This window comes from Notechis scutatus, chromosome 5, assembly GCF_049901735.1.
Source record: "Notechis scutatus isolate UNSWTSFEM ecotype Mainland chromosome 5, rNotScu1.2, whole genome shotgun sequence".
Classification (NCBI taxonomy): Eukaryota; Metazoa; Chordata; class Lepidosauria; order Squamata; family Elapidae; genus Notechis; species Notechis scutatus.
Window position 1 is genome coordinate 34,742,979 of NC_142013.1, and position 26,360 is coordinate 34,769,338.

The following is a 26,360-nucleotide window of genomic DNA, read 5'->3' on the forward strand; positions in this document are numbered from 1 at the left end:
TGCTTTCAGTCTCTTGTCAAATGCTGTGCACCTGCACGCAGCACTTTTCAGCTGTCTGGGTGGCACAGTTTAAGGTTTTGTACATGCACACGCAGTAAAATGTAGTCATCGAACCGGTAGTAGCACCGGTTGAATCCCACCCCTGGTACTGATGTTAGAGGGAAGACCAATAATTATTCTGGGATTGATCAGACCTACTCATTTACCCACTAACTCTTTGCTACCATCTGATAAACCCATCAGAATGTCTGCAACCTAGATATGGTATGCCTGTTCTTTGGTCAATATCAGGGAAAATAGATGAGCACTAAGTTGTGCAGGTTTTTGCATATTCTCTGCATTTAAGGTTGCAAGGGAGATTTCAATGAAATTCCACACTGTCTAAGACTTGAAATAAAAACAATTGATTGGAAGCAACTGTGTCAGAGGACACTGTTATTTGTAAATGGAAAACATAAATAACAACACCAGGAGGAATAGCAACAAATTTCAGAACAAAAAGAACCAAGGAAGGAATCATAACAGGAAGAGCTACTAATGTTTAACATCTACCAAATGCTCTAAACAACTCAAAATAGATGAGTTACCGCTACATAGAGAAGCAACAAGTGACCTTCATGTTTTTTTTTTATTTATCTAACAGACACATAGGGCAATTGAAATGGGGCATTCTGCCACGGCTCAGAGGATAGCAATTTCAGCGAATGGCAAATGGTAAATGCAATAGTATATGATGAAATTAGAAGAAAGAACTCCAGACATTAAAAGCAAGTAAGTCTGGAAATGGACAGACTTAATCATGGTTTCAACTGGGAAACTGAGAGCATCTTAGAGCAAGCTAAGTCCAAAAGTACTAAAGAATTCACGGAAGCCTTGCACTTAGGCAAATCACACATCACGGGCACATACAGATAAATAACATCTACATACCATCCAAAAAAACAAAAATAAATAAATAAAAAAGACCTCACCATCCAGATGAGCAGACATTAATACCAAGGTCAACATTAGACCAGCAATCAAGAAGCAAATAATATCCCAATCAAGGAACTATCAAGGCCATTCCCACCAAGCAAGCCACTAGTATGGTATATAAAATGAGAGAAAACTTCACTTCCTACTATCATTGATGACGTTATCTAGTTTGGTAACGAAATATCTGCAAGAAAATAACCAAGCTCAGAGAGCACCAAGAACCGCACAATTCAACCCTCAGCTACAAATATTCTCGTCTAAGTCTTGAAAAGATAAGCATTTCTTGTGAATCCCTGAGTTTTAGATGGAATCAGGAGAGAAATCACAATAAAATTGCAAATCACAATAGGAATTTTTCCTCCCTTCCCTCCCCTTCCCTTCCCTTCCCCATACATGTTGCTACTTCAAATCCTTACACAGAATGCAACACTCCTGCTTCAGTTAAACAGCACGAGGCTTCAGATGGCCTTGAAAGATACAACAAGGGCAAATGTCTCTGTCTCTGCCTCTCCCCCTCCCCCTCTCTTTTGAATGGTTTTGTCAGTACTTCCTCAACATGCTGGATCTTCCGTTTATTTTGCTGGAAGGGTGAGTAAGAATTGTCTCTCCCCCCCCCCTTTCTTCCCAGTTTCTTAGAAGGAAGTCACAGGTCTAATCTGGAAGATAACCACTGTGCTGAACCATTGAAAAGTGCAGGTGGGTGGTCATTTACCCTCTTCCTGCCTTCCTGGATCTTTGAGGGTTTCCTTTGGAGAAAAAGCAGAGAGCCTCTTCCAGTGAAGATTTCTCTGTGTCTTCTAATTTTCTTCCAGAGCAGATCAAAAAGGCCTCTTCCTGTGAAGGCTTTTCCAGTTCTTCATTCTGATTTTCTCCAGGAGCAAAATAAACCCCTTTCTAATGAAGTCTTCTCTGTGTGTTTATTATGATTTTCCCCTGGACTGGGGCAAAATCATCTGGTAGCAGGCCTTAAGTAACAATCCCACACTTATTTTACTCCATGCGTGGCCCACTCACTATTTAATTTACCACTTCTGTTTGTGCTTCTTTCCCAAACTGTATACCTCTCTCTCTCTCTCTCTCTCACACACACACACACACACACAGGTCCATGGTAAAATTGTCTTCCATGAAACCAGTCCCTGGTGCCAGAAAGGTTGGGGATTTCTGAATTAGACCATGCAGGAGAGCCCTTTTAAGGATTATGGATTAATAGAAAAGTAACTAACTTAGCTCTGATCCTAAACCAGGGGTCCCCGAACTTGGCAACTTTAAGACTTGTGGACTTCAACTCCCAGAATTCCTCAGCCAGCTCTGCTTAAAGTTGCCAAGTTTGGAGACCTCTGTCCTAAATACTAAAGCTGCTGCATATAAAAAACAGAGGAGCTCTGATCAACTATCACAGCCACATTTTGGATCTGAGTGGAGGTCCTGGGAAAGGTATCAGAATAACACTTAGAAGGGACCTTGGGGGGAACCCTATACCATTTCAGAAAAATTTCCATGCAGTCTTTTCTTAAAAACCTCCAGTTTTGGAGCACCCAGAACTTCTGGAGACAAGCAGGTCCACTGGTTAATTGTTCTCACCAGCGGTGGGATTCTACCAGTTCACACCTATTCTTTAGAACAGGTTGTTAACATTCCAAGCAGTTTGGAGAACCGGTTGTTAGAACAAATTACTGGCCTAATCCTGTAAGGAAGGCAGGAAGGAAACATTCTGGTGTTGCTTACAGAAACTGCCTCTTCATTAACCCTTATTACATTCTTGGCAGGACTAGACTTCCTGTCTCAGGAACTTCTCTGGAGCTTTTCCCCCCTCCTTTGCTGGTACTTTGCTTGTGTGGAGTGACCATTCAAAGTGACAATGGCACTAGAAAAGTGACTTATGACCATTTTTCACACTTACGACTGTTACAGCATCCCCACAGTCATGAGAGGCCAGGCGGGGAGATGCGTGCCTCGATGTGAGTGATATTGAGTTGGCCACACTCAGCCAATAACATGACCACCAAGCCATGTCCACCCAGTCACATGACCACCAAGCCATGCCCACCATGTAAGCCACGCTCACAGAACCAGTTGTTAAAAATTTAGAATCCCACCCCTGGTTCTTCTTAGTTTCTTCTTAGTTTTATGTTGCTTCTCTCTTTGTTCAGTTTCCATCCATTGCTTCTTGTTTTGCCTTCTGCTTCTTTGGAAAATACATTGTCCCCCCTTCTTTCTGGCAGCCCTTTAAAAGCCTGTTGCCTATCACACTCTTGGGCAAAGCATGTGAGCCATTTTCCTCCTTTCAGTGGTCGATGAAAGTATATCTATAGCACATAAATAATAAAGTCAAAAAAAGGTGAACAACATTTTTACAGAACTATAGATAAGTTGAGGTTGGGTGTGACAAGGAATGACTGGGAAGGGAGGAGCCAGGCGAGGCACCTCTTGAATGTGAGTGACATTGAGTTGGTCATGCCCAGCCAGTCATGTTACCACCAAGCCATGCCCACAAGTTAAGCCACGCCCATAGAATCGGTTGTTAAAGAAATTTGAATCCCACCCCTGATGCCATCCAACCAAATAACAATGGCAGAGGAAACTGTTCCTGTAATGCTTCTAATCAGGTAGAAGTAATGTGTCACTTAGCAACTCTTAAGGCCAGAGAAGGCTAGACCTAACTTAACTGGGCAGAAAAAGAGAGAGGAGGAAGAGGAGGTTTTATTCAATCATTTGAAATGTTTCCTACAGAGATTAGAAACATTAAATAGTTCATTAATAACCAGTACCATAACAGAATCACCTAAAGAGATCTCATAAACAAGCCAAAGTGATACCAAAGATAATAATTAGCACTATATAAAAACTAACAACACTACAGATTGCATCAAAGTATTTGTTGTATAAAAAAATTTCAGTTGTGAACTGATTAGGGTTAAGATCTCCATTGTGTTATTAATATCGTATCATGTATATCTTATAATGTATAATATTATACCATAGTAAAAATATTGAGAGTCAGTTTTGTATAGTAGTTAAGGCAATAAGAACTGGGAAACCATGAGTTCTAGCCCTATTTTAGCACTACAGTACATTTCAGTTGCCAATAAGCTTTACACGAATAAACTGCAACATTTATTTATGGGAGGGATTTTGGACTAGGAACTCAGGTATTTCTACTTCAGTATTTTCTGTCAAGGTTTAAAGAAAAGTCTTCCAAGTGAAATGTTCTGCAGGCAGTCATGTCCAAGGTCAATACCAGTACCTGGGTAAGGATGTAAAATTTCTAGTTCAAGGATTGGGCTTATTGATATAAACACACTCCATCCATGCACCCTGGAAAGTTAGGGTAAAGTAAAAGATGATACAATTTACCCCTCCTCCTCCCCCTTTTTGATACTCTTGGAAATGGGATATGACCATACATGAGACGTGCTGAGACAGAGACCAACTGATACAGGCAAGCAGGAAGACCAAAACAAAATTTGTGCAATTGTGCTTGCTAATTAGTATTTATTCTTCAAGCAACTCAATATATAATATAAGTGTATACATAAGTATATTAAAATATTATTTAATGCTTATTATATTATTAAGGCATGTTATACATATAGTACTTTATGAAAGCCAACCAGATTTTCTGGGGTTCTAAATACCATATACGTATTTTAGAATCTGTTTTCTTTTAAAAAAAAAAAAACCTTTTCCAACTGTCTCAGCATATGTTTTTATTTATGGTCATTTTATAGAAATTCTTTCCATAGTTTTATTCAGGATTTATTATTCTGTTTGCAAAATAATATGCTGTGTTCAGTGGTGGGATTAAAAAATTTTTTACTACCGGTTCTGTGGGCGTGGCTTGGTGGGCATGGCATGGCTTGGTGAGCATGGCAGGGGAAGGATACTGCAAAATCCCATTCCCTCCCCACCCCACTAACCTGCTTCCCAGCTCCATTCTCCTGTGCAGGGCACCCATTGAAGACCCAGCCAATCAGCAAAGGAGGCAGAGAATAGATGAGGCCGGGGCTAGTCAGATGTGGCATTTGCTGGTTCTCCAAACTATTCAAAATTTCCACTACCGGTTCTCCAGAACTGGTCAGAACCTGCTGAATACCACCTCTGGCTGTGTTGGCCAGTTACTTGTGTTTATTAATGCTCATTTAATAGACATTCTTTCTGTATTATTATTTAGGATCCATAATTATAAAGTATGGAAGTTCCCTAAGAATCTAAAACCGTGCAAGAACATAATTAAAAAAAGAAAACGAAGGTGAAATTTGTTTCATCCAAAAGGAAGTCTCTATAGAACAGGAATAATAGGAACTATTAAAAATAATCCAGATCTGAATACAGTGTGTTGAAAGGCTGTCAAAATGCCTTTCTTCTGAGGATTCGATTTTCCCGCTGGGAGAGCTCCGGTGCAAGGATACAGACAACTGCTTGAAAGCTGGATCTTTTTATTTTTCAGGAAGGCGAGAGATAGCAAGAAGTCTGCGTTCCTGGGCTAGCTACCTTTGTATGGTAAGTCCCTGATTTTTATACCTTTTTCTCATTTTGTGTGTGTGTGCTTGTGTTTGTATTTCTTAATGTTTTAAATCCTGTCAGGGGTTGTCTTCATTTCCACCGGAGGGTAAACTCCGCGGGGTACAGAAGGCAAACTTTGCGGGGTGGTTTGATTGGATTATCGGTTTCATCCTAATCTTTTTTAGCTTAATGGTTTCTTATATTTGTTTTGTGGCAATCTCCTGTCTGTCTCCTTTGCAATATATTTTGTGTCTTTTGTCTGTTTGTTTTGCTGATTTGGCATGTCTTGTGTTTGTAAGGGTTTTCTTGTTTCCCTAGTTTTCTTAATTATTTGGGCTTTTGTCTAAGGGGCTTCTTTAATACCTTTTATTTGATTTCTTTTCCTATGCAAGTTTGTTTTATGGCTGGCCTGATGTTCCCTTTGGGCTTTTCCTGCTTGGGTGACACCACTGTCCTCGTGAAGTTCCCTTTCCACAAGTGGAAAGCAAAGTATAGGGATACCAAAGCCTGGAAAGAGTTGCTCTTGAAAGCTAGCAGAATTCAGTTAATACCATCAGGAAATACTAGAGAGGTTTTTTTAAAAAAAGAAAAATCCCCTAAAATCCTGGGATTTCCCAATTCCAGGAAATACAAACCTCTTCTGTAATATCACCAAGAAACTTCACGGGTGTGTCTATATCAGAAATCAAATTCTGTTTGAAGCACACTTTTCCTTTACATCTGACATTGGTTGCATAGCTAGTGGCTATTTCTGGATTTTTTTCTTTTAAACGAATAGTAAACGGGAAATTCACTAGAAACTACAGTGTGTGTGAAAAAACATTTTTAACTTTCCTTTTTTTCCTATACTCTTAATGATCTTTCCCTTCAGACAGCAACTGGCGGGGTGGCGATGAGGTGAGCTGACATTGGTGCCAATAGAACTTTTCCCCTTCAGGCTAATTGCTGCATGGGTGAGGAGGGGGACTTTAGTCTAGATCACAACTCAAGGAAGGGGATTGTAAAAACTGTCATGTCCTCCAGTCTCAGTGAAAATTATGGTTTCCTGCCAAGTTTACTATTAATTAATGTCAACAAAAATAGATGTAGCTACTAGCTGTGAGCTTAGAGTCTATTTCTTAGGTTAGGGTTTAGTTCTTAGCAAGATCTAACATTGTTGCCTTTGCATAGGAAACTTCATGAAGCCTTATTAAAATTGCAGGCTGCTTCCCAGCTGGCTGTTTATCCATTCCTAATATATTGTTCTGCTTAGCATGTATATTTGGATATATTGGTCCAACGAAATCCTCAGTGACTCTTTTTGACTCTAATGCTAAAATATGGGAGGTGGCCTATGAATTCCATATTTGCTTCACAAAATATGTCTCAATATGATTTTTCCCTCCATTATGGCCCTCAGGAGTAGAACTCAACCTGATCCTTACTGCAAATCTGTGAAATAGACTAGGCTGGGAACAGTTAATGGGCAAAATGCCATTTGAGGATTGTCATGGTTGAATAGAAATATGAGTCTAGCTCTTAAGTATTTATTTATTTATTTTATTTATTTGATTTGCCAATTGTTTACAAGATAATAAGTATAAATGTATACATAGTTGTGAATACATGAAATGGGTACATATAAGAAAAATAAAAGAATAATAGAAACAATAGGACAGGGACGGTAGGCACGTTGGTGCGCTTATGCACGCCCCTACAGACCTCTTAGGAAAGGGGTGAGGTCAATAGTAGACAGTCTAAGGTTAAAGTTTTTGGGGTTTGGGGAAGAAACTACAGAGTCGGGTAGAGTATTCCAGACATTGACCACTCTATTGCTGAAGTCGTATTTCCTGCAATCAAGTTTGGTGCGGTTTACTTTGAGTTTGTATCTAAAGTAAAGTTATAGTTTAAATCATGCTGGTTTTACAACACTGTATCTATATGATTGGACATCACAACTACTGTAGATTGGACTGCTCAACCTAGGGACATTTAAGGAGGGAGATATATATATAAAAAATTGACAGCATCCATGATTATGTCATTGAAACTCCATTTGTTTTATATGTGCTATGCATATACTGGATGTACAAAAGAGGTAGGACTTCACATAGTTGGAGTCACTGTCTTGTTTTTGTTTTTCTTACCTTGCTCCCCAACACTCCTGGTTCAATCTCAGATTGCTTTACACTTACACTGGCAAATGTCTTTGAACTTGTGCAGAGTGCCTTTTATTCCCCTTTCGGTTCTCAGAGACATTGATATATGCTTGCAGGATTCAAAGGCTTCCCAGGCAGCAGGAGAAAGGTCTTTCTTTTTGAAAAAATATTATAGTTTGGGGGGTTTTTTGCAACAAAGCTTTCCATCTGGAAAATGTTATTTTTAATAACATTAGGGCCCAAAACAGTGAAAGCAAACAAATCAAATTTAGACCCAGAACTGAAGCCATGTTAATCAGAAGATAGTTTAACTACTGCCTAACTGACAAGCCAGAATGAAATGAAAGGAGACCTTGATTTGCTAAGAAGCAGCTGCATCTCAACACTGGGTGAAAGGCACCAGTGAGTGGTATGCAGGATTAACCTGGCCAGCACTAGAAAACAGAAGTCTGATTGTTTTCCTTTTGTATTTGCATGCCAAATGGAACAAATAAGTAATGGCACCATTGTCTCCGAAATGTGTGTGTGTGTATCCAGAAGAAAACATATGATATGAATAGAAAACAATTAACAATGAGCCAGAGTCAAAGTGTAAAACAGATTAGGCAAAGAAATTCTTTTTACATTAGATACATAATGAACAATAATTTATAATTGATGAAAGTGGCAGTGGTTCCTCACCAGCCCCTCTCTCTCTCTCTTTCTCTCTCTTTTCCCCCCCTCTTCCCCCCCCCTCTATATATTATCACTTCTTCTGTTATTGGCTTAATTTTACAGTTTTACAGAGGGTTATCACAACACAAATCAGTGGAATTTCCTGGTGCTTGAAGTCTTCCAGATGTTTTTCTTTCTTTTTAAGATCAGAGGGGGGAAATAACATAGAAAAGAAAGAGACGGGAGTCAATGAAGACAGCCAACAAGATTTATCTCTTCTTTTAAAACTGAATTGGATCCTTTTCAGCAGTCTTTCCTCATCTTGTCATATCATGAAGGACTGGATTCCCACACCCACATTCCAGAATACTTCTGAAATTACTATAAGTTGTAGTCTAATGAATCTGGAGATTGCTAGGTCACACATCAAATCAGGAAGAAGAAAGAGGAGAAAGTTAGTGAACAATGAAGAGTGAAAGAAAAGTTTGAAAAGCAAAACAGGAACAAATATTTTAGTCTGTAGTACCTACCTTCAATTGTAATACAGGTCAAAGGGTTACTCAATCAATAATGTTCTATGCCAGGGTTGTCAAACTTGCATCGTCAAGGTGTTATCACATGACGTACCATGACTTTTTTGCCCTTTGCTAAACTGGGCGTGGGTGTGGCCAGAGTGTGATGCATCCAGCCCGTGTGCCACGAGTTTGACAACTCTGCTCTATACACATTCCTTTTTGTGCTGAAATCTGGTCTTTGAATAAATTGCTAAGGCTGTACTTACAAAATGGGTGGAGCCACGATATGGAAATAGGCAAGGCTTGGATAAATATTAAAGTAAATATTAAATTCAATACAATAAATATGATTATTACTCAATTATATCTCTCTTGGGTTATCTAAATTAGGCAACAGATGTCTCAAACTCATAATATTAACACTTCAAAATAAGGATATCACTATAGATAATCAGATTGTATCAATTTGTCATTAAAAATTGGAATTTCATCAAAGATAAGACAAATGATTTTATAGATATTTCAATAATAATTTTCAGATACTCTCTTCATTTTGGATTATTTGTTGTCTACAGAATTTTCCACACATGGCTCAGCAGCTGATCTTTGTTAACCACGATTTTATCTCTGGTTGGGCAGTGAAGTGATTGATATGTTTTTCTAAATGTTGATGTACACAAGATTGAATATTTTGCATATCAGGTACAAGTTTCTATATTTTGTTGAAATGTCATTTCACTGGCATTCTGCTTCAGCACTGTTAATTACAACAGCACATATAGCACATATTATCATATTGGCTCTAACTATAGATTCTGAATCTATAATTCTTTTAGAAACTATAATTCTTTTTATATCATGAAGTCATGAATATTATTGGTAGAAATGTCAAAATTCATCTGGTGAGATTTTAAGTAGGTTTTCTTTGTTTCTCTTTACCAAAGGTAAATTATGTTTTCTGGCCAAATAACTATTTCTAGTAGATTGAAGCAAGTTATTCACTCATGTAGCAAGGAAAATTGTGTTTAAAAAAACTGTTGATATTAGTTGTGCTTTTATTATTACACTTCTCTTATTAATCTTGGAAAAAAATCTCTGCTTTTCTGACCTATACAAAAGGCTGAGCTGTAGGTCACTCTCCAATAACCTGCAGGGCTCTAATAATCATTTTTATATAATAGTTTACTGTTGCAAAAGTCCTTGTGCTCTTTTAGAACTTTTTAAGTGGCTGAACTCTGGGAGAATGTCAATAATTAGTGCCAAATTGATGACAAAATTGATTGATTGTAGTCTTTGATTCTTTACACTCCTTTCATCTTCCAAAAAATTTGCAAATAATAGGATACTAATATTGCTTATTTGATTGATGATACATTGAAAATAGTCTAAAAATATATTGAAGTTGTTAACCTGGTTTATATTATATATGACTGAATGCTACTCAGCAAAATTGGGTACTTCTTGACAATATACATTGTAGTGTATGATGTTTCGCCTAGCATTCTATTGGTACTGTGGAAACAATATGCAATCAGTTAGATAAGAAGATATCTAACTAGATATGAATAATCAATGAGTACATATATAGTTGCAAACCCCGATTTAATACTGCTTCCATTTGAGTTGCTGTAATTCAATATGATTTATAGGGCTTTCTGGGTTTTTTTTAATTTCACGTCTAACACCGATGATCCAAGTGACATGCATAGCCACAGCATAGTTGAGAGTTTGTCAATAATATTAATAATTGCAACCATTTTGCTGAATATTTTTTACTTAGTTCTTGTGAGAAATTATTTTAATAGCCATCAAACAAAAATATAGACTAGTATCTGACATTGGTCTATTCCTTTTTGCTAAATTCAGTATTGAAAATAAGAATTATTTCCCACACTTTGTGGGAATTGACCTGTCAAAAACTTTAGGGAGTTCATTCTCATCAGCATTTTCCAATGCTGACTCAATCCTATGTTAAGGATGCTATGTCCTTTTTCCCAGAACAATCACTGTTTTACTGCCTTTGTTTCACCTGCGTTGTCAACAAACATTCTTTCTCATTGCAGTCAACATAGGATCATTTTTTACAATCGTACCAAGAATAGAACATATTTTTGTGCACATTTTGCAGCTGAAAAAAAATCATTTTGCACTTCTTCTCCAGGTTCTGATTCTTGAAATACTTAACCTTATTTTGATATCCAGAAATCAGGCAATAAATACAGCACCACACAATGTTTCATGAACAGTAGCACAGGTCTCCTAATTATTTTTAGTGTTTGTTTCTTTAGGTTTTATTCCCCTGTTTTTTGTATCTTTCTCTTTTCAGCTTCTCTTAACAAATATCTCTAAGATGAGCTGTGCTGAATGTTTTGTGCTTTATTGAAATGCCATATTTCATTTCAAAACTCTTTTTTAAAAAAAACATCCATGTGATTTGGCTGAACAAGCAATGAACTTTATGGTAAATCACTAGCACAGTAACAGGAGGTTTTTGCAAAAATATTACCTCTACCTCTGCTTTTGCTACAGGGATGAAAAGAGATCTCTGAGATATGTGATGTGATGTGATGTTGTTATCATTTTTGTTCTTCTCAGGAATCTTGAGTTTCTCTTGATCAATTGAGATCTTTCTAGAGGTGGGTTTTGAAATTCCATGCTAATGTTTCTCAATACTGCAGGGACAAGGATGACTCAGACTCACATCAGGTGTTAACAGAGAGGAGAATAAACATTTAACAAAAGCCAAGGATAACGTTTTCTTCGGTCTACTACAAAATGATAAAAAATATAATAAGATGTACCTTTGTGGGGGGGAAAGAACAGCCAGTTTTATTTAGACTAACTGGCAATGAAAAAAATGACTGTATTAACAGCAAAAATCTAAACTGAAATGAAGCAGGAGGCCTGTGTTCAGCCCGCTCTCAACAGAGGGATAGAGATATGACAGCATCTATCTCCAGTCTATAACACAGTCATTTCAGAAGTTCCAAGAAGGCTCCACCCCATTGCACTACTCTGATGATACAGATAAACATCCAAATGGCCTCAAGGATTCTCTAAAAGAATGCAAATGATCAGCTGCTTGCAAGGAATATAAATCCTTCCATTTCCCACCACCCAGTCAGAGCTGAAGAGGCTTTTGGACGTGAAGCAAAATGTCTTCAAAGAAAAACAAGAAAGTCCAGTTCCCTCTTGAAAAAACATATTTGGGCTTGGTTGTTAGATTTGTATACCATCAGTCTTGTGTAAGACAACTTTACCTTTCACATAATGACCAGGATTCTCTACTTTATGCAGTTCCTTATCGTTTATGTGAAAAATATAACCAGGGAACCAAGACAAACTATTTTTTAAAATTAAGGTCAATTAAAGAACAAAGAAAAATATAACTTGAAAGCTTATCTGGAAATGCAGCAGGATTAATATGACAGCGGTGGTAGCACAGGTGTGGCCCTTGCTTGCCCCTTTATCTCTCCTCCCAGCACCCATATATTTCTCTAGTTAGCATATGAGCAGCATAAACAGGCTGGGTTCACCAATTATACCAGGCCATCACATAGCTTATATAGGACTTTGTTTGCAACCATGTTTCTTTAGCAAGTTATAGTTAAACAAGCAATTGTTTTTCACACTATGTGACTCCTATCAGACTGAGAAATAACTCATTGATTGTTATTTGATCAGTGCAGGTTAATTGAGGTATAGAGGTATCCACAGAGGTTAAAAAGAAAGTCAAGATGGTCGCTGCACAATTACACCCCTGATCCTTTTAAAAGAAGAGATGGATATGTATATATAAAGGTTCTATGTGATTTGTTTTTACCCCTGCCCCCTGCAGATCCCTATCCTTGATTATAACTTTGCTTTGGTATGATTGTAAATCTTGAGCTGTTCTATCGCTAATAAGTCATGCAGTCTAGTTTATTAGTGCTTTTTTCCCCTTATTGAACAGCTTCCTTATGGTACCTGAACCTATTTGAAAAACTTTTATCTTTAAAGACTGGGCAGTCTCAAGATGTTATAAAAAGGTACCCAAGCATAATAATATTAAGAGTATTTTTATGCTGGTAATAGTGCCAGAAATGGTTACTGTAAAGTTTATAGAAGTATCCTGATATAAGAATCTTTTTCCCATTGTATTAATTTCCCATTTATTCATTCACAAGTGTCTCATTTCTGCATTTATGTTTTTTTTTAAAAAACAGCATACTATGTAAAAGGGAATTTAAGTGTTTATTTTTGAATGCATTTTCTTGAAAAACAAACAAGTTGGTTTTTCTGTTCAATGTATCAGTTCCAAAATATCCACTTGCAAGTGCAATATATCTTATTTTAAGAATTGTTTGATTGTAATTGTAGCCTAGACTATATAAGCATAACATGATTTTATCTTTCCTGCAGCCCAAGAAGTCATTGGTAATGGTTGACTGGGCATAATTCTTTTTCTTTAGTCTCTTCTAGCTCCACCAGCAGCCATATGTTGCTTTTCACAATCTCTTTATTTTTAAAAATTGGGGTGCTATTTTTTATCCTTCTGGCTGAATGGTGTCCAGGAAATTGATAGCTTTTCCTCCCTACTCCATAACTAGGCAAAATTGTGTGTGTGTGTGTGATTGTGTAAGATTCCATATCAGAAAATTAAATATCTTTCAGATTAATAGACATCCATCCATTCATTCACACCTGACTCTGAAAAAAAGGCTGAGCGGGATTTAAATGTAATAAATACCTGGATGGAAGACCATCGTGAAATCCTATCATGATAATCACTACATTAAGGAATTGAAATACTTCTTTATACTTCGACTTCATATTACTTCAGTATATATTGGCTTAACTTACACATTGCTCTCAAGGAAGCTACTGAGATATGTTCATGCAATCACAGGTATTGAACTTGACTAGAACAAAGTAAACCATTAAAAGTCTCTCACATACTTAAACTCTTTCCCCAAAAAGCATATAAATAATTTACCTTTAACATGTGTGGGTTATGGCTCAAGTATTATTTATATCAAGAGCTCAAATTCAGTAAGAATGTGTGCCAGATAATCTTATATAACATAATTGCTCTTAACTTAGAAGGTACCTCATGGAAGCTGGAATTTTGCCCAGAACCAAGACAAAGTGAATACAATTCAAAATTCAAAATTGATCTTATGTAACACAATTCATTTGAAGCCTCTGTAGCATTAAAACAAAATAAGATGCCAAACTATCGAAGTGGACTTTTTATACTGATCTATTAAACCATATCTTCCATTTAATTCACTGGGCTTATGCGTAAATATATGAATACAGCAAAAACAGTTCTTGATCTCTTTAACTTTCAGAAGGGGAGTGGTTTTTCCCACCCTTTGAATTCAGAAATAGGATGAGAGTCTATTCTTAAAGAAAACAGCTGCAGTCTTTCAATGTTTTTCCATAGCAACTGCCCAGCATTGACTGAACAGAATTTCACTGCCTGTTAGAATAAATGTTCAGATTTCAAGAAATCAGTTTCACATTTGTTTGTTAAACTGAGTCATTTTGTAGCATCTTGAAGGTTGTACTAAATTGATTAAAATCAGGAACTGCCTAAAATATGAGACTGAAATACATAAAATCCAAATATTCTAAAGTGTATTAGAGAAGAATACCTTTATTTATTTATTTGCTTTCAGCACTACTGAATTTCAAAATGAATTTAGGTTTATATTTATTTTTATTTATCTGATTTGCCAATCGCTTACAAGATAATAGGTATAAAAATAAACATGAGTATGAATACAGGAAATAGGTACAAATAAATTGGGACAATAGGACAGGGACAGTAGGCATGATTGTGCACTTATGCATGCCCCTTACAGACCTCTTAGGAATGGGGTGAGGTCAATAGTAGATAGTTTAAGGTTAAAGGAGTGGGGGTTTGAGAATGTAACAACAGAGTCAGGTAGTGTTCTGACCCAGGCTTCGTCAAGCGTAATTAAACACAAACTTGTTTTAAAAGCAAAACCTATTTTATTGCAACGCTGGGAATTGCTTTCATTCCCAGTCAGAACTAATCAGTTCCCCAAGATAAGCACATGCCTTTCAGTGCTGTGGAATGTTGCCAAAAACAGAAGTATCCAATTAATTATAACAGAAACCAACCACACGCTCACTGGGAACAGGCTCCCCTGGGTCCTCTGCTTCATTGTTGCCCAACTCTGAAGGCAGCACTCCACTCCCAGATGGTCCTGGACCCATTCCTGCATTGGACGCAGGACCCTCGTCCAAGTTCTCTCTAGACTCCCTGACTGGTCCCCTTTCTTCCTCACTGTCCGACTACTCTGCCGTCTGCACCGGCTGCTGTCAAACCATAACAGGTAGTGCATTCCAGGCATTGACCACTCTGTTGCTGAAGTTGTACTTACTGCAATCAAGTTTGGAGCAGTTTACATTGAGATTGTATTTGTTGTGTGCTCTTGTATTGTTGCAGTTGAAGCTGAAGTAGTCATTGACTAGTAGGACATTGTAACAGATAATTTTGTGTACCTTGCTTAGGTCCAATGGTATGTGGTGTAGTTCTAGGTTGTCCAAGGCCAAAATTTCAAGTCTGGTTGTTCTGTCTAATCTCTCTTTCTCTCTCTCCCTCCCTCCCTCCCTCCCTCCCTCCGTCTCTCTCTCTCTTTCTCTCTCTCTGCACATGTGTATACACACTACTCATGAAACCCACACACATGATAAAAGTTGAGCACACACCAAATTGTTATCACAAAATAATAATGTAGATGCCATAACAACTGTAGAACAACAAGTTGCAACTCACAAGGCGTGTTGCCTTGGTTTTAACTGCAGCAGTAAGGTCATTGGTAGGCTTTGGTAGAGGTACCTTTTATCTGGAACAGTAGAGAGGTGATCCTTTCCTAGTCTTGCAGGTGGAACTGAGTTCTGGATCAGACCCAAGATCAGACCCAGCCTCTACCCCAAAAGTTTAATTAATACCAGTTGAGTTTCAGGCCATACAACAGCGATGATCATTATTAAATTTATAAAAAATTACATTTTAATTAATAATTAATGTTTAAATAAATTCAGAACATGTATTTATATCCCACCTTTATTATTATTTTTACAAATTATTCAAGGCAAAAAACATATCCAACACACATTCCTCCTCCTATTTGCCCCACAGCAACAACTCTGTGAAGTGGGTTGGACTGAGAGTGTGTGATGGCCGAAGGACACCTTGCTGGAAAGCATGGCGAGTGGGAATGAGAGGGGCTGTCTTAATGTTTTTGTATAATCCTTTTCTTTCTAAATGTTTCTCTAATTACTATTTTTTTAAAAAGAAAAAAGAAAAAATGAACAATAATTATCAATTTTCAGTGACTAGTGAGCTTATATTATAATCTTTAAAAATGCACATACAGAGGCAGTCTGGTGTTGTGGATAAGGCATCAGGCTAGAAATCTGGAGACCATGAGCTCATAACTCTACCTCAGTTAACTTTGAGCCCAGTTCTTCTTTCTCAACCTCAGGAAGAAGGTAAATAGCAATTGCCGGGGAACCAAAAATGGGGCAATTGCCAGGAGCCAAAAATGACTTGAAGGCAAAACTTGTAGGCATGTATCTGACAAAGCAGTATATTTTAAAGCTCCTATAAATATGGAATATGAACAGATTTTAACACATTGTTATTACTTGTACTTGCAATTTACTGATGTATTGTGGTGCACCAGGTTTTTTTGAGGTGGTTTTTTTTTACACAGCATGTCTGAAATTAGAGTGAACATTGCTTTGAGTGGCTTACGTTGTTAGCTTTAGGATTCAAAGTTTTCTCCCATCAGGTTTCAGAAGGTAAAATTGAAATCTTAGCAACACTGAAGTCTATTTTAACGGCACTCAGTACAACAATACTGTAAATTCTTTGAAAATGAAAACTGTAGTGAAGAAGGTGTTTGAATGGGAATTTTCTGCTCCTTTGATTTGTTTCAATTAACTTGTTATATTTGATCTAGACTTTCCAATTAAAGACAGAGATAGCAAGGCAAGGACAAGGACTATACTGAAACACCTCTCACTTAGCCAATTGAAATAGACAAGACAAGCTTTCAAAAATGTTATTGAAAGAGTGGATTGAAGCAGAAAGTGAAAAGAAAATAAATAGGTAGAGATTAACAATGTGAACAAAATGATGTTTTTTAATGTGATTGTTATTGAAAAACATTGGTCATCCCAACTTGCTGCTTAAATTGACCCATAAATATCAACAAGATAGGAGAAATAATTACTGCAAAAATTTCATCGGATTCTGTTACGTAACCTGATTCATAATTCTGATTACAAAATGCTATTTTCATATGTAAGGGTACATATTTCTTCTCAGTAATACCTCAACTGAGAATTCTTATTCATATTCTGCTAGCAAATTTCTTTCACAAAAACTGTGGATTGGTTCATGTGCCAGTTTCTGTAGTAGATGTGGTATTCTTCCAAATGTGTATGTCATTTTTAAAGTTATTATATTTTGTTTTAAAGTGTGGATATTTATGTATTATGAGAATGTAATCACCTTTTGAGGAATCGAATGCTTTTTATGGGGGTAAAATTTCATCTGAAACCTAATGCAGTTCTTGCTTTAGTGTCTCATTCCAATATTCAAGCTATATTACATATAATGTTTCTTTGAATTACATATGACTCAATTTTTCAATTACTTTTCAACAACAACCATAAGTTTACATAAGTGGACAAACTCTCATTCTCAAGGTCATTTATTTTCCTGTGTAAAAATGCCATATAAAAAATTCTTGTTAAATGATTCTCCAACCTGAAATAGTTTTGCATAATGATTCCAAATGATTCTATGGCCCCCTCAAATGATACAAATAGTAATATTTATTTTGAAAGAAAAGGATATTATGAAAAACTCAAGGAGTAATCTTAACTGTATTTTATACAGTTTGTACTTGTAGTTTTGGACCTAACCTGTCTTGTTTTTTGGAAGGAAGCCTTTGGCATAACAAAGTTGTCCCTTGTTCTAAAGGGATAAAAATAACAAAGAAAAATAATAAGGGAAAATTTACTTTCCAAATCATGTCAGTGAAATGCATCTAGAATAAGTGCAGTTGAAATTAAGCTTCTAAGGCTTACTTAACACTGCAATCTACTCTATATGCAACACAAAGAAATTTGATGACCTAATGTTATTTGCCTATTCTTTCAGAAGAGTCTAATTCTGTTTCAATAAAGGCTTGAAAAGAGCCTTTTTTATAACTTTATCTGGAATTCAGATAAAAGTACACTTAGCAGTTAAATGTTTCCACTATTATAAGGCATTGATGGTATGTTAATCCTTTACATATTCCTGGTATTCCCACAGTGCCAGTTCTGCAGAGGATGGACAGACTTACTCATTCAGAAAGTAATCAATCATTAATAATAAATCAAACATAAATTATTAAAGAGGGATGCTAATGAAATACACACTAAAAGCCTGCTCTTAATCTAAAGCATCCTAATAATACTTAAGTGACAAGTATACAAAATAATATAGTACTAGTGTATTAGATAGACTGAAAGGAAAGTGGAAAGGCCAAACAGGGAGCAAGACTGGGAAAAAGAGGGAACAATAGGGAAATCACAATCAATGGGAAATTAATTGAATCCAAGGAGGATGGAAAACAAGTTCAAAGAAAGGCGAGGGAAACAACATATAGACTTTAAACCTGAGATATTTGTATTGGGAATTATACCGGAAATATACCATAAAGAATTGAAATATTTGATTGTAAATGTTTTAACAGCGGCTAGAATTGTATTTGCTAAGAATTGGAAAATGAAAAAATACCTATGCAGGAGGGAATTATTAAGAAAATCATGGACTGTGCCAAAATGAGTAAATTAACATTTGAAATTAGAGAACAAGAAGATAAACAATTTTATATGATATGGGATTTATTTTATCAATGGTTAGATAAAAAGACATGGTAAAGAAGTAGATTAGTAAGCCTTACAATAAAAGTTAAAAGATTGATATAGAATACAATATAAAATATATAACCATTGGATGAATGTATAAGATTAAACCATAACGAAATTTAGAATATCTCATATAAAATGATGGAAAAATCATTTAGTCAAATGAATGTTTAATAATTGATATTACATAAGCACAACTAGATTGATAAGGTGAGAATTTATATAACTTGTGAGTAATGGTTAAAAAAAAGGATAGCACAAAAAATTGTAACTAACTGACACATTATATGTATATAATTGAAAGAGGGTTTTATGTTTTTATGTTTTGTTTGTATGTTTGTTGTAAAAAATAAAAACATTTTTTTAAAAAAAGAAAGGTGAGGGAAATAGGATTTCAAAAGGTGATTCTTTTTAGCACAACAGTAACTAGATATGAAGAAACCAGAACAATAAAAATAGGAACCAAAAACACTGCAAGGCTTCTTCTCAAGGCAACAAAATGTGAAGTTCAGAGCAACACTGAAACTAGAAGCTGCTTGCTAAGCAAAAGAAGGCGAGGTTTAAATATGTATCATTAATGTTTCCCATCACGGGAAATAAAACAGGTTCAAATGACATTCACCCACACACTTTGCATAGTCACAGCTTATGAGGGACGGAGGGAGGGAGGAAGGACGGTGGCACAATGGTTAGAGTGCAGTACTGTAGGCTACTTCTGCTGACTGCCAGTTGCCTATAGTTTGGCAGTTCAAATCTCACTAGACTCAAGGTTGACTCAGCCTTCCAGCCTTTCGAGATAAAATGAGTAAAATGAGGAACCAAATAGTTGGGGGCAACATGCTGGCTCTGCAAAGCGCTTAGAAAGGGCTGTAAAGCACTGTAAAGCGATATATAATTCTAAGTGCTATTGCTATTGCTAGTCTCAATTTTTATGAAGGTATCTGCCCTGAGCCAGAAGTATTGCTAATCCAATTATGTCTACCTGAAAAAAATAGGGGACAAAAAAAAAAAAAAGACAAGCACTAACACAGCAGGATCCCAAAGAGACAAAAGGGGGAAGGAATGTTGGGCTTGATGAATGGTTTTCCTTTGCAGGTTGGGCAGTTTAGTATATGGATAGAGAAAACCAAGAAATAGCAGGAATGTAACTTTGAAATTTGTAAAATCATCCTGGGAGATGGCAATAAAAATCAATTTCTATACTATATGTATATATATGTAGAAGTCACAAAAAGAAATCACAAACTTAATTCAAAGGATATGTGCTTTTACAAAGTGCCATGTATTTACCTTCACAGTGTATGAAGGCTGCAACCTATTTTTGCTTTATAGGACATTTAATGTAAAAGATACTTTTGACAGTGCTTTGAACATCTGGAATATCTTTTTTTACTTTGTAAGCATTGTTTATTTCAGTATAATTTAACTCTAGAAACTCTTTGTGAAGCCAATTGCATTTGAGGAAATAAAAAACCTATTCAATAATCTATGGCAAATATTTCTCACAGCCTTACTATCCATAGTTATTCTCCAAGCTTTATATAACTTGAAACATAATTAACTCCATTTCCTTTGTTAGCTTCCTGACACTGAAAAATTCATTAAATTGGGGTTTTATTGCAAATGACAGCATTTGCAATAAATGATAGCATATACATCAACTATGTGTTTATGCAATTAGATAAATTGATACAATATATTTATATTTAACATACATTTGTATTTAAAAAAAAAAACAATAAAATTTGGACTTGCACCTTGATCTATTCAGGTTTTTCTCTCTTTTCTTCCATTCTTCCATTCTAATGTGAGTATTAAACCAATAAAAAGTATATTTTAAGTAAAACTTCAGTTTAAGGGATCATTTGGATGGAAGGAATGGTTCATTAAATCCAAATGTCTATTAAGATCAAATTTAGTCAGTATGCATAAATTTGTACCTTTTGTGTAACCATAAAATTGCTATAAATGGAAACAATAATAGCAAAATCTCTATTTAAACGTCTGGGGCCTTCCAATGGATAGGATTGGCTTTGGAAAAAATGACAGCAGGTATTATTTTCCAGTGTTTGGGATTAACTGTGCTAGCATATACAACTGTACTAAAATCTTCTTGTTCCATAATTTTAAAATTCTGAATAAATGTTAGATATAGATCAAAATATCTATGTATTAATTTTAAAGGGTGGTTTGTTTGCTTTAAACTGGTCATTGAACATTAATCTAAGTTGCAATCATCTTTTTAGTTCTCTTCAAGTTCTCATGAAAACTTCTGTTTTGATAACATCATCGGCTTGATACAAGGATTAATGTTCCAGTGTTGCAGCTTAACTATCGTTCCTGAAAATACCAAAAATTTGCAATTCAGCTGCTTGTTATAACTCGTGGAGGACATTACAGAAGTATTTTTAAATCTTAAAGTGCAGTCTTACATTGCTCTGTGGATTACAGTGTTTATCTATTTGAGTATATAAACACACATTGTTAAAGGAAAATCAATACATTTCTGCAATGTCTAGCAACCATGCACATTAGAACTCTAGCTTGCATTGAATATGTGCCATTGTAAAAAAGAATATTTTAAAAAAGTTAGGATATTGTCATTTAAAATTTCCTAATACAAAGCTTCTTTCAATTTCAGATAATCTATTTTACCTGATGGCAATTTTCTGTTTATCATCTATCTGCTGTACCTTTTAGAAGATAAATTCCATGGAGTGACCCTGTAAGTTGCTCAGGTAGTGCACGAAATGTAAAATAATCTTGAACGATAAATGATGTATGATATATGAAATACATTCTGTCAATATATCTTGTCATTTGAGAAAGTATTTTTCATATAGACAATCAAGTACAGGAACTTGAACCCTTAAAAGCACACAGTTTGTCATAAATCTTCCACATAAAGTTGTTTAGATACATTCTGAGTTGCACTCTAACTGTATAGGTCCTATAAAGGTGCATAAAATAATCTGGGAAGATTTTTCTTTTTCATTATGAGAGGGAATTATGCCAAATGCTTTGAAAGAGGTGATGGGTCTTTTTCTCAGAGGCCAGTAATGGACCTAACAGAATTGGACAATTTTCACAGAAGGGTTTGGTTTGTAGCTCCAGAAGGTCCTGAAGGAAGCAGATTATCTTGACCATTTTCAATCAGAATTCAGAGCTACTTATAGCCTTGAGATGACATTGATCATATTTGTCGATGACCTCAAAATGGAGATGGAACATCCATCCAAGCCCTTCTTGATCTCTCAGAGGCTTTTGATGTCATTTATCATGGAATCATTTTAGATTGTCTCAAAAGATTGGGAGTGGGAGACGCAGTATTACAGTAGTTCTCTTTCTTTCTCTAGAGCTGTTTCCAGTTGGTGAGGTTAGTGGTAAAAAGCTTGGAGCAAGGCCCATGCTTTGTAGAATTTATCCAGGTTCTACACTCTCCTGGGTTTTCTCTCTTTATGGTTCTTTCCTTTGGCTGAATACTATGATGGTCTGAATGGGGAAGAACAGTTTTTAGCTCAAGCCTAGAAAGACTGAGAGGCTGTGGGGTTTAAGATTCCCTGGATCCAAAGACTTAGTGTGTGTGTGTGTGTTTTTAGGATATTATTTTTGCAAACTGTATTGCTGTTTTTGACTTTAATCCTCTGTTTACCACCTAGAGTCACTCCTATATATGGCAGATATATAAATTGTTTAAATAAGTTGTTCAGGGTAGAATGTATGATGGTATGATTCATTCGCTGGCTGATGAAAACAATACAGATGGTAGTATGAAAGATGATCAATTATTTTTTCCATTTGCCCAATCTCTGTTTTAAATACTAATAAGGCCAACATACAGCACCAATATGTTGTACAACATGTGACTTTAATGGAAGGTTTTTATGACTAATATATAATTCCATCTTGAGAATGGGCAGAAAGTAAGATTGTCTTCATTTTCTTGTCTAAACTCAAGTACTGTATACCACTTAATGTATATTGGAAATTCCTTTGTTTTAACTGCATGATTTAACTTTAGTAACTCTTTGAATTTATTTCTTTGTACCCCACTTTTATTATTTTCACAAAGAATTCAAGACTGCAAACATATCCAACACAGCTTCTACTTTCCCCACAACAATCCTATTAGGTGAGTTGGGCTGAGACAAAATAGCTGACCCAAGGCCTTCATGCTTAAAGTGACTTAACCACTAGAGCAAACTGAGCATTCTTGGGCAGAGGAGGTTAAAAGAGGGAGATGGTATACAAGCATTATTTATTTATTAAATGTATATGTCACTTGATTCCCAGTGACCCTGGATTGTTATTATGTATCTTGTAGCAACAGATAGATAAATAGATATATGAGTGTGGGGGTATGTATGTTTGAGGGAAGATATAACTGAAAAAGACAAAGTGGAATAAGGATCATAATAATGTTAAAACTAGTAATTCATAAAGTATTTTTGATAATATTACAGATGCCTGTAGCATTTACCACACTAAAAATATAAGAAAAATATCTTGTTCCAGCAGAACCTCTTGATAATCTATTCTTCAGCAGTTTTGAAGTCCTTTTTTAGTTCTGTTGCTTAAGAATAACCATCTTTTGGTTGTGACAATGTGGGAGTTTGAAATAGTCTTTGTTGAACAATGCATTTCAAAGGTCTAATCTCTATCCATTGGCTGGTGGCTCATTGGTTCTATGTAGAGTACAAATTCATAGGAAAGAGGTTCCTGGTTTCTTGTATGAGAGCTCCTGAGATCCATCTTCTCAGGATCCTATGATCCTGAGGAGGACATTCAGAGGGTCTGAGCTGATTCACAAGGCATAAATTACCCACAATTGAACATTTAAAAAGCCCAAAGGACTCATTGTATTCCTTAAAACCCTTTTAAAATTCCTAAAATTGTCCATTTTCCCCTTGTAAAAAACATTTTATGTGTCAAGATGGCTTAACGGAAGTGATATGAATATATATGTTTTAATCTTGGCACTTATATTAGAATTACTTTTTGCCAATAGGCAGTAACTAAAATGTGAGTAGTCACTCTATGAAAACCTTCTAGATTAACCTGCTGTTCATCCAGATGTTTGCAATTCTTCCCTCTTGTTGTAGTAAATGATCAACTGAGAGCTACATATGGTACCTCTTAACATAAGAGAATTATATATGATGAGAACATCAGAGTTCATGTATGCTTTCTAGATACCACATTGTATGCCTTGCTTTTATTGTAGGGATGAGTAAGCATAACATATTCTTTAAAAATAATAGAACAATAGAACAGGCAATTCCCGTTTTATATATTTACTTATATACCTTTTTTTTCCTCTAGAAAATTGAGACTATCGATTATACACACACACACACACACACACACACACACACACATACCAATACCTATTCCAATGTAGATACCAATACTGATATAGATGATATAGATATATACTGTATGTCTCCCTTATTTTTTCCCTTCACCAACAATTGTGTCTGATAAAGTGGATAGAGGAAGATAAATAGACTCAATCATCCAGTGAGCTCTGGGCTGAGTGGAGACTTGAAAATAAATCTTCCCAGTCAATGACCAACCTATTATTTATTTCATTGCACTGACTAGAAATTTGTGAAATCAAGGTGCTTCCACTACCATTAAGTTCTTGATTATATCACAGTTTCCATTTGTGTTCAAATGAATTGATCAATGGTCCCTTCCTTCTTAAATCAAAACAATTGGGGCATGCCAAGAAATTAAATGTCGAATTAAGGTATGATTTCCTGTACCCAATATAATCATATTTATTTTATGAAAACCAAGTTATTGCTTTTTGCACTGTGATTGGCTTTGCATTTTGTTTGCCTTTTTAAAAAAACAGTTCATAGATAAACCACACAAACTCTTCATTAAATATTGGATTACCACATCTGGGCTGCATAAATTCAGTTTGTCACATGGTGACAAAGAATGCAAAATATTCTAACTCTTTGATGCCATCTAGTAGTTGCCAGGATTGCTGCAACCCAAATACAATAATCCAAATTAAATGCCATTAAAAGCCAAATTAAATGGCTTTCTTTTGAGTTTGTGTATACTGTGATTAAATGTTTGTAGATGATATCCATGATCATTAGTTACTGTTTGGCAGAGGAGCAGGGGTGGGATTCAAAATTTTTAACAACTGGTTCTGTGGGCATGGCTTAGTTGGTGGGTGTGGCTTGGTGGTCATGTGACTGGGTGGATGTGTCTTGGTGGTCATGTTATTGGCTGGGCGTGGCCAACTCAGTATCACTCACATCGAGGCATGCATCTCCTCGCCTGGCCTCTCATGACTGTGGGGATGCTGCAACAGTCGTAAGTGGGGAAAATGGTCATAAGTCACTTTTTTCAGTGCCATTGTAACTTTGAATGGTCACTCCACACAAACAAAGTACCAGCAAAGGAGGGGAAAAAAACTCCAGAGACATTCCTGAGACAGGAAGTCTAGTCCTGCCAAGAATGTAATAAGGGTTAACGGAGAGGCAGTTTCTGTACGCAACACCAGAACGTTTCCTTCCTGCCTTCCTCACAGGATTAGGCCAGTAATTTCTTCTAACAACTGGTTCTCCGAACTGCTTAGAATGTTAACAACCGGTTCTAGCGAATTGGTGCGAACTGGTAGAATCCCACCCCTGCAGAGGAGTATAGCTAGATAGAATTAATAAGTATATCAGCCCATCTACAGTACCTTAGCAGGATCACACAGCAAAGGCAGCCTTTGTTTAAAGACTTAGAGCTTGTTTTAAAAATAAATATGAAGAGTTCTATTTCCAAGTAAATAGTGATGATTTTTCCATCAAAAATGTAGGAACAATATTTTCTTCTTGGAGTCAAATATCCTTTTACTCAGGATGGATTGTTCACAATAATAATTATCCTCTGATTATTATACATGACCACAAGAAAAGCAGCCAGTGTCATAACATAACTAGTGAATAGCTGAATATTTGAAATTGTCATGAGATGTTCATTCTACTCCTTGGCTATGCTTTTTATTTATGCTTTAGCTAAGTGTTTTAAAATTTAGCAACCAGCAACAAAGCACGTTTGTTTGCTTGCAAAAAGGCGTAAGGGTCAGCTCCATCAGGTACACAGATTACTTAATTGAAAGGCCATAATAATAACATCTTGTGAGTCTGACTGTTCTGTCTCTTACCTTTTCTTATACCATGTGAATTAGGAAGCAGTCTGTCTGAACTTTAACTAAGTGTTCGCACAAGTAACCAGGCTAAAATTACCTTACTTTGGAAATGTTACGTAAAGATCCAATTCCCTGTTAAAAAAAAAAAAAGTCTTAATGCTGAGAAAGGTGAAAGAAAAAAGAAGAGATGACCAACAGCAAAGTGGATGGACTCAGTTTACAGTAGTGCACCGTTGGGAGACTTGAAAGACCTGCTTAGGGATAGATCACCATAAAGAAAATCTATCTATGTGGTCACTAGGAGTTGAAAATGACTTGTTAGCACATAATCAATCATCCAATCAATCAATCTGTCTGAACTACTCATACAGCTTTCTGTTTGTTTTGGATTTAAGCCATATTTTTCTGCTTTTTACTTTGGTAATGTATCTGAGTCATCTCTGTGGAAGTCAACTTATTTCTTAC

General features: G+C 36.0%; 1 long non-coding RNA gene across 1 annotated transcript in view; it reads left to right on the forward strand.

The window, feature by feature from the left end:
- Positions 1-1,474: 1,474 nt before the first annotated feature.
- The window catches only part of LOC148130441 (uncharacterized), a 57,329-nt gene continuing 32,443 nt past the window's right edge, over positions 1,475-26,360 (forward strand). The window contains exons 1-2 of the long non-coding RNA XR_015749798.1: positions 1,475-1,563; positions 21,375-21,458. This is a non-coding gene — a long non-coding RNA (uncharacterized LOC148130441). The remainder of the gene's footprint in view (positions 1,564-21,374; positions 21,459-26,360) is intronic.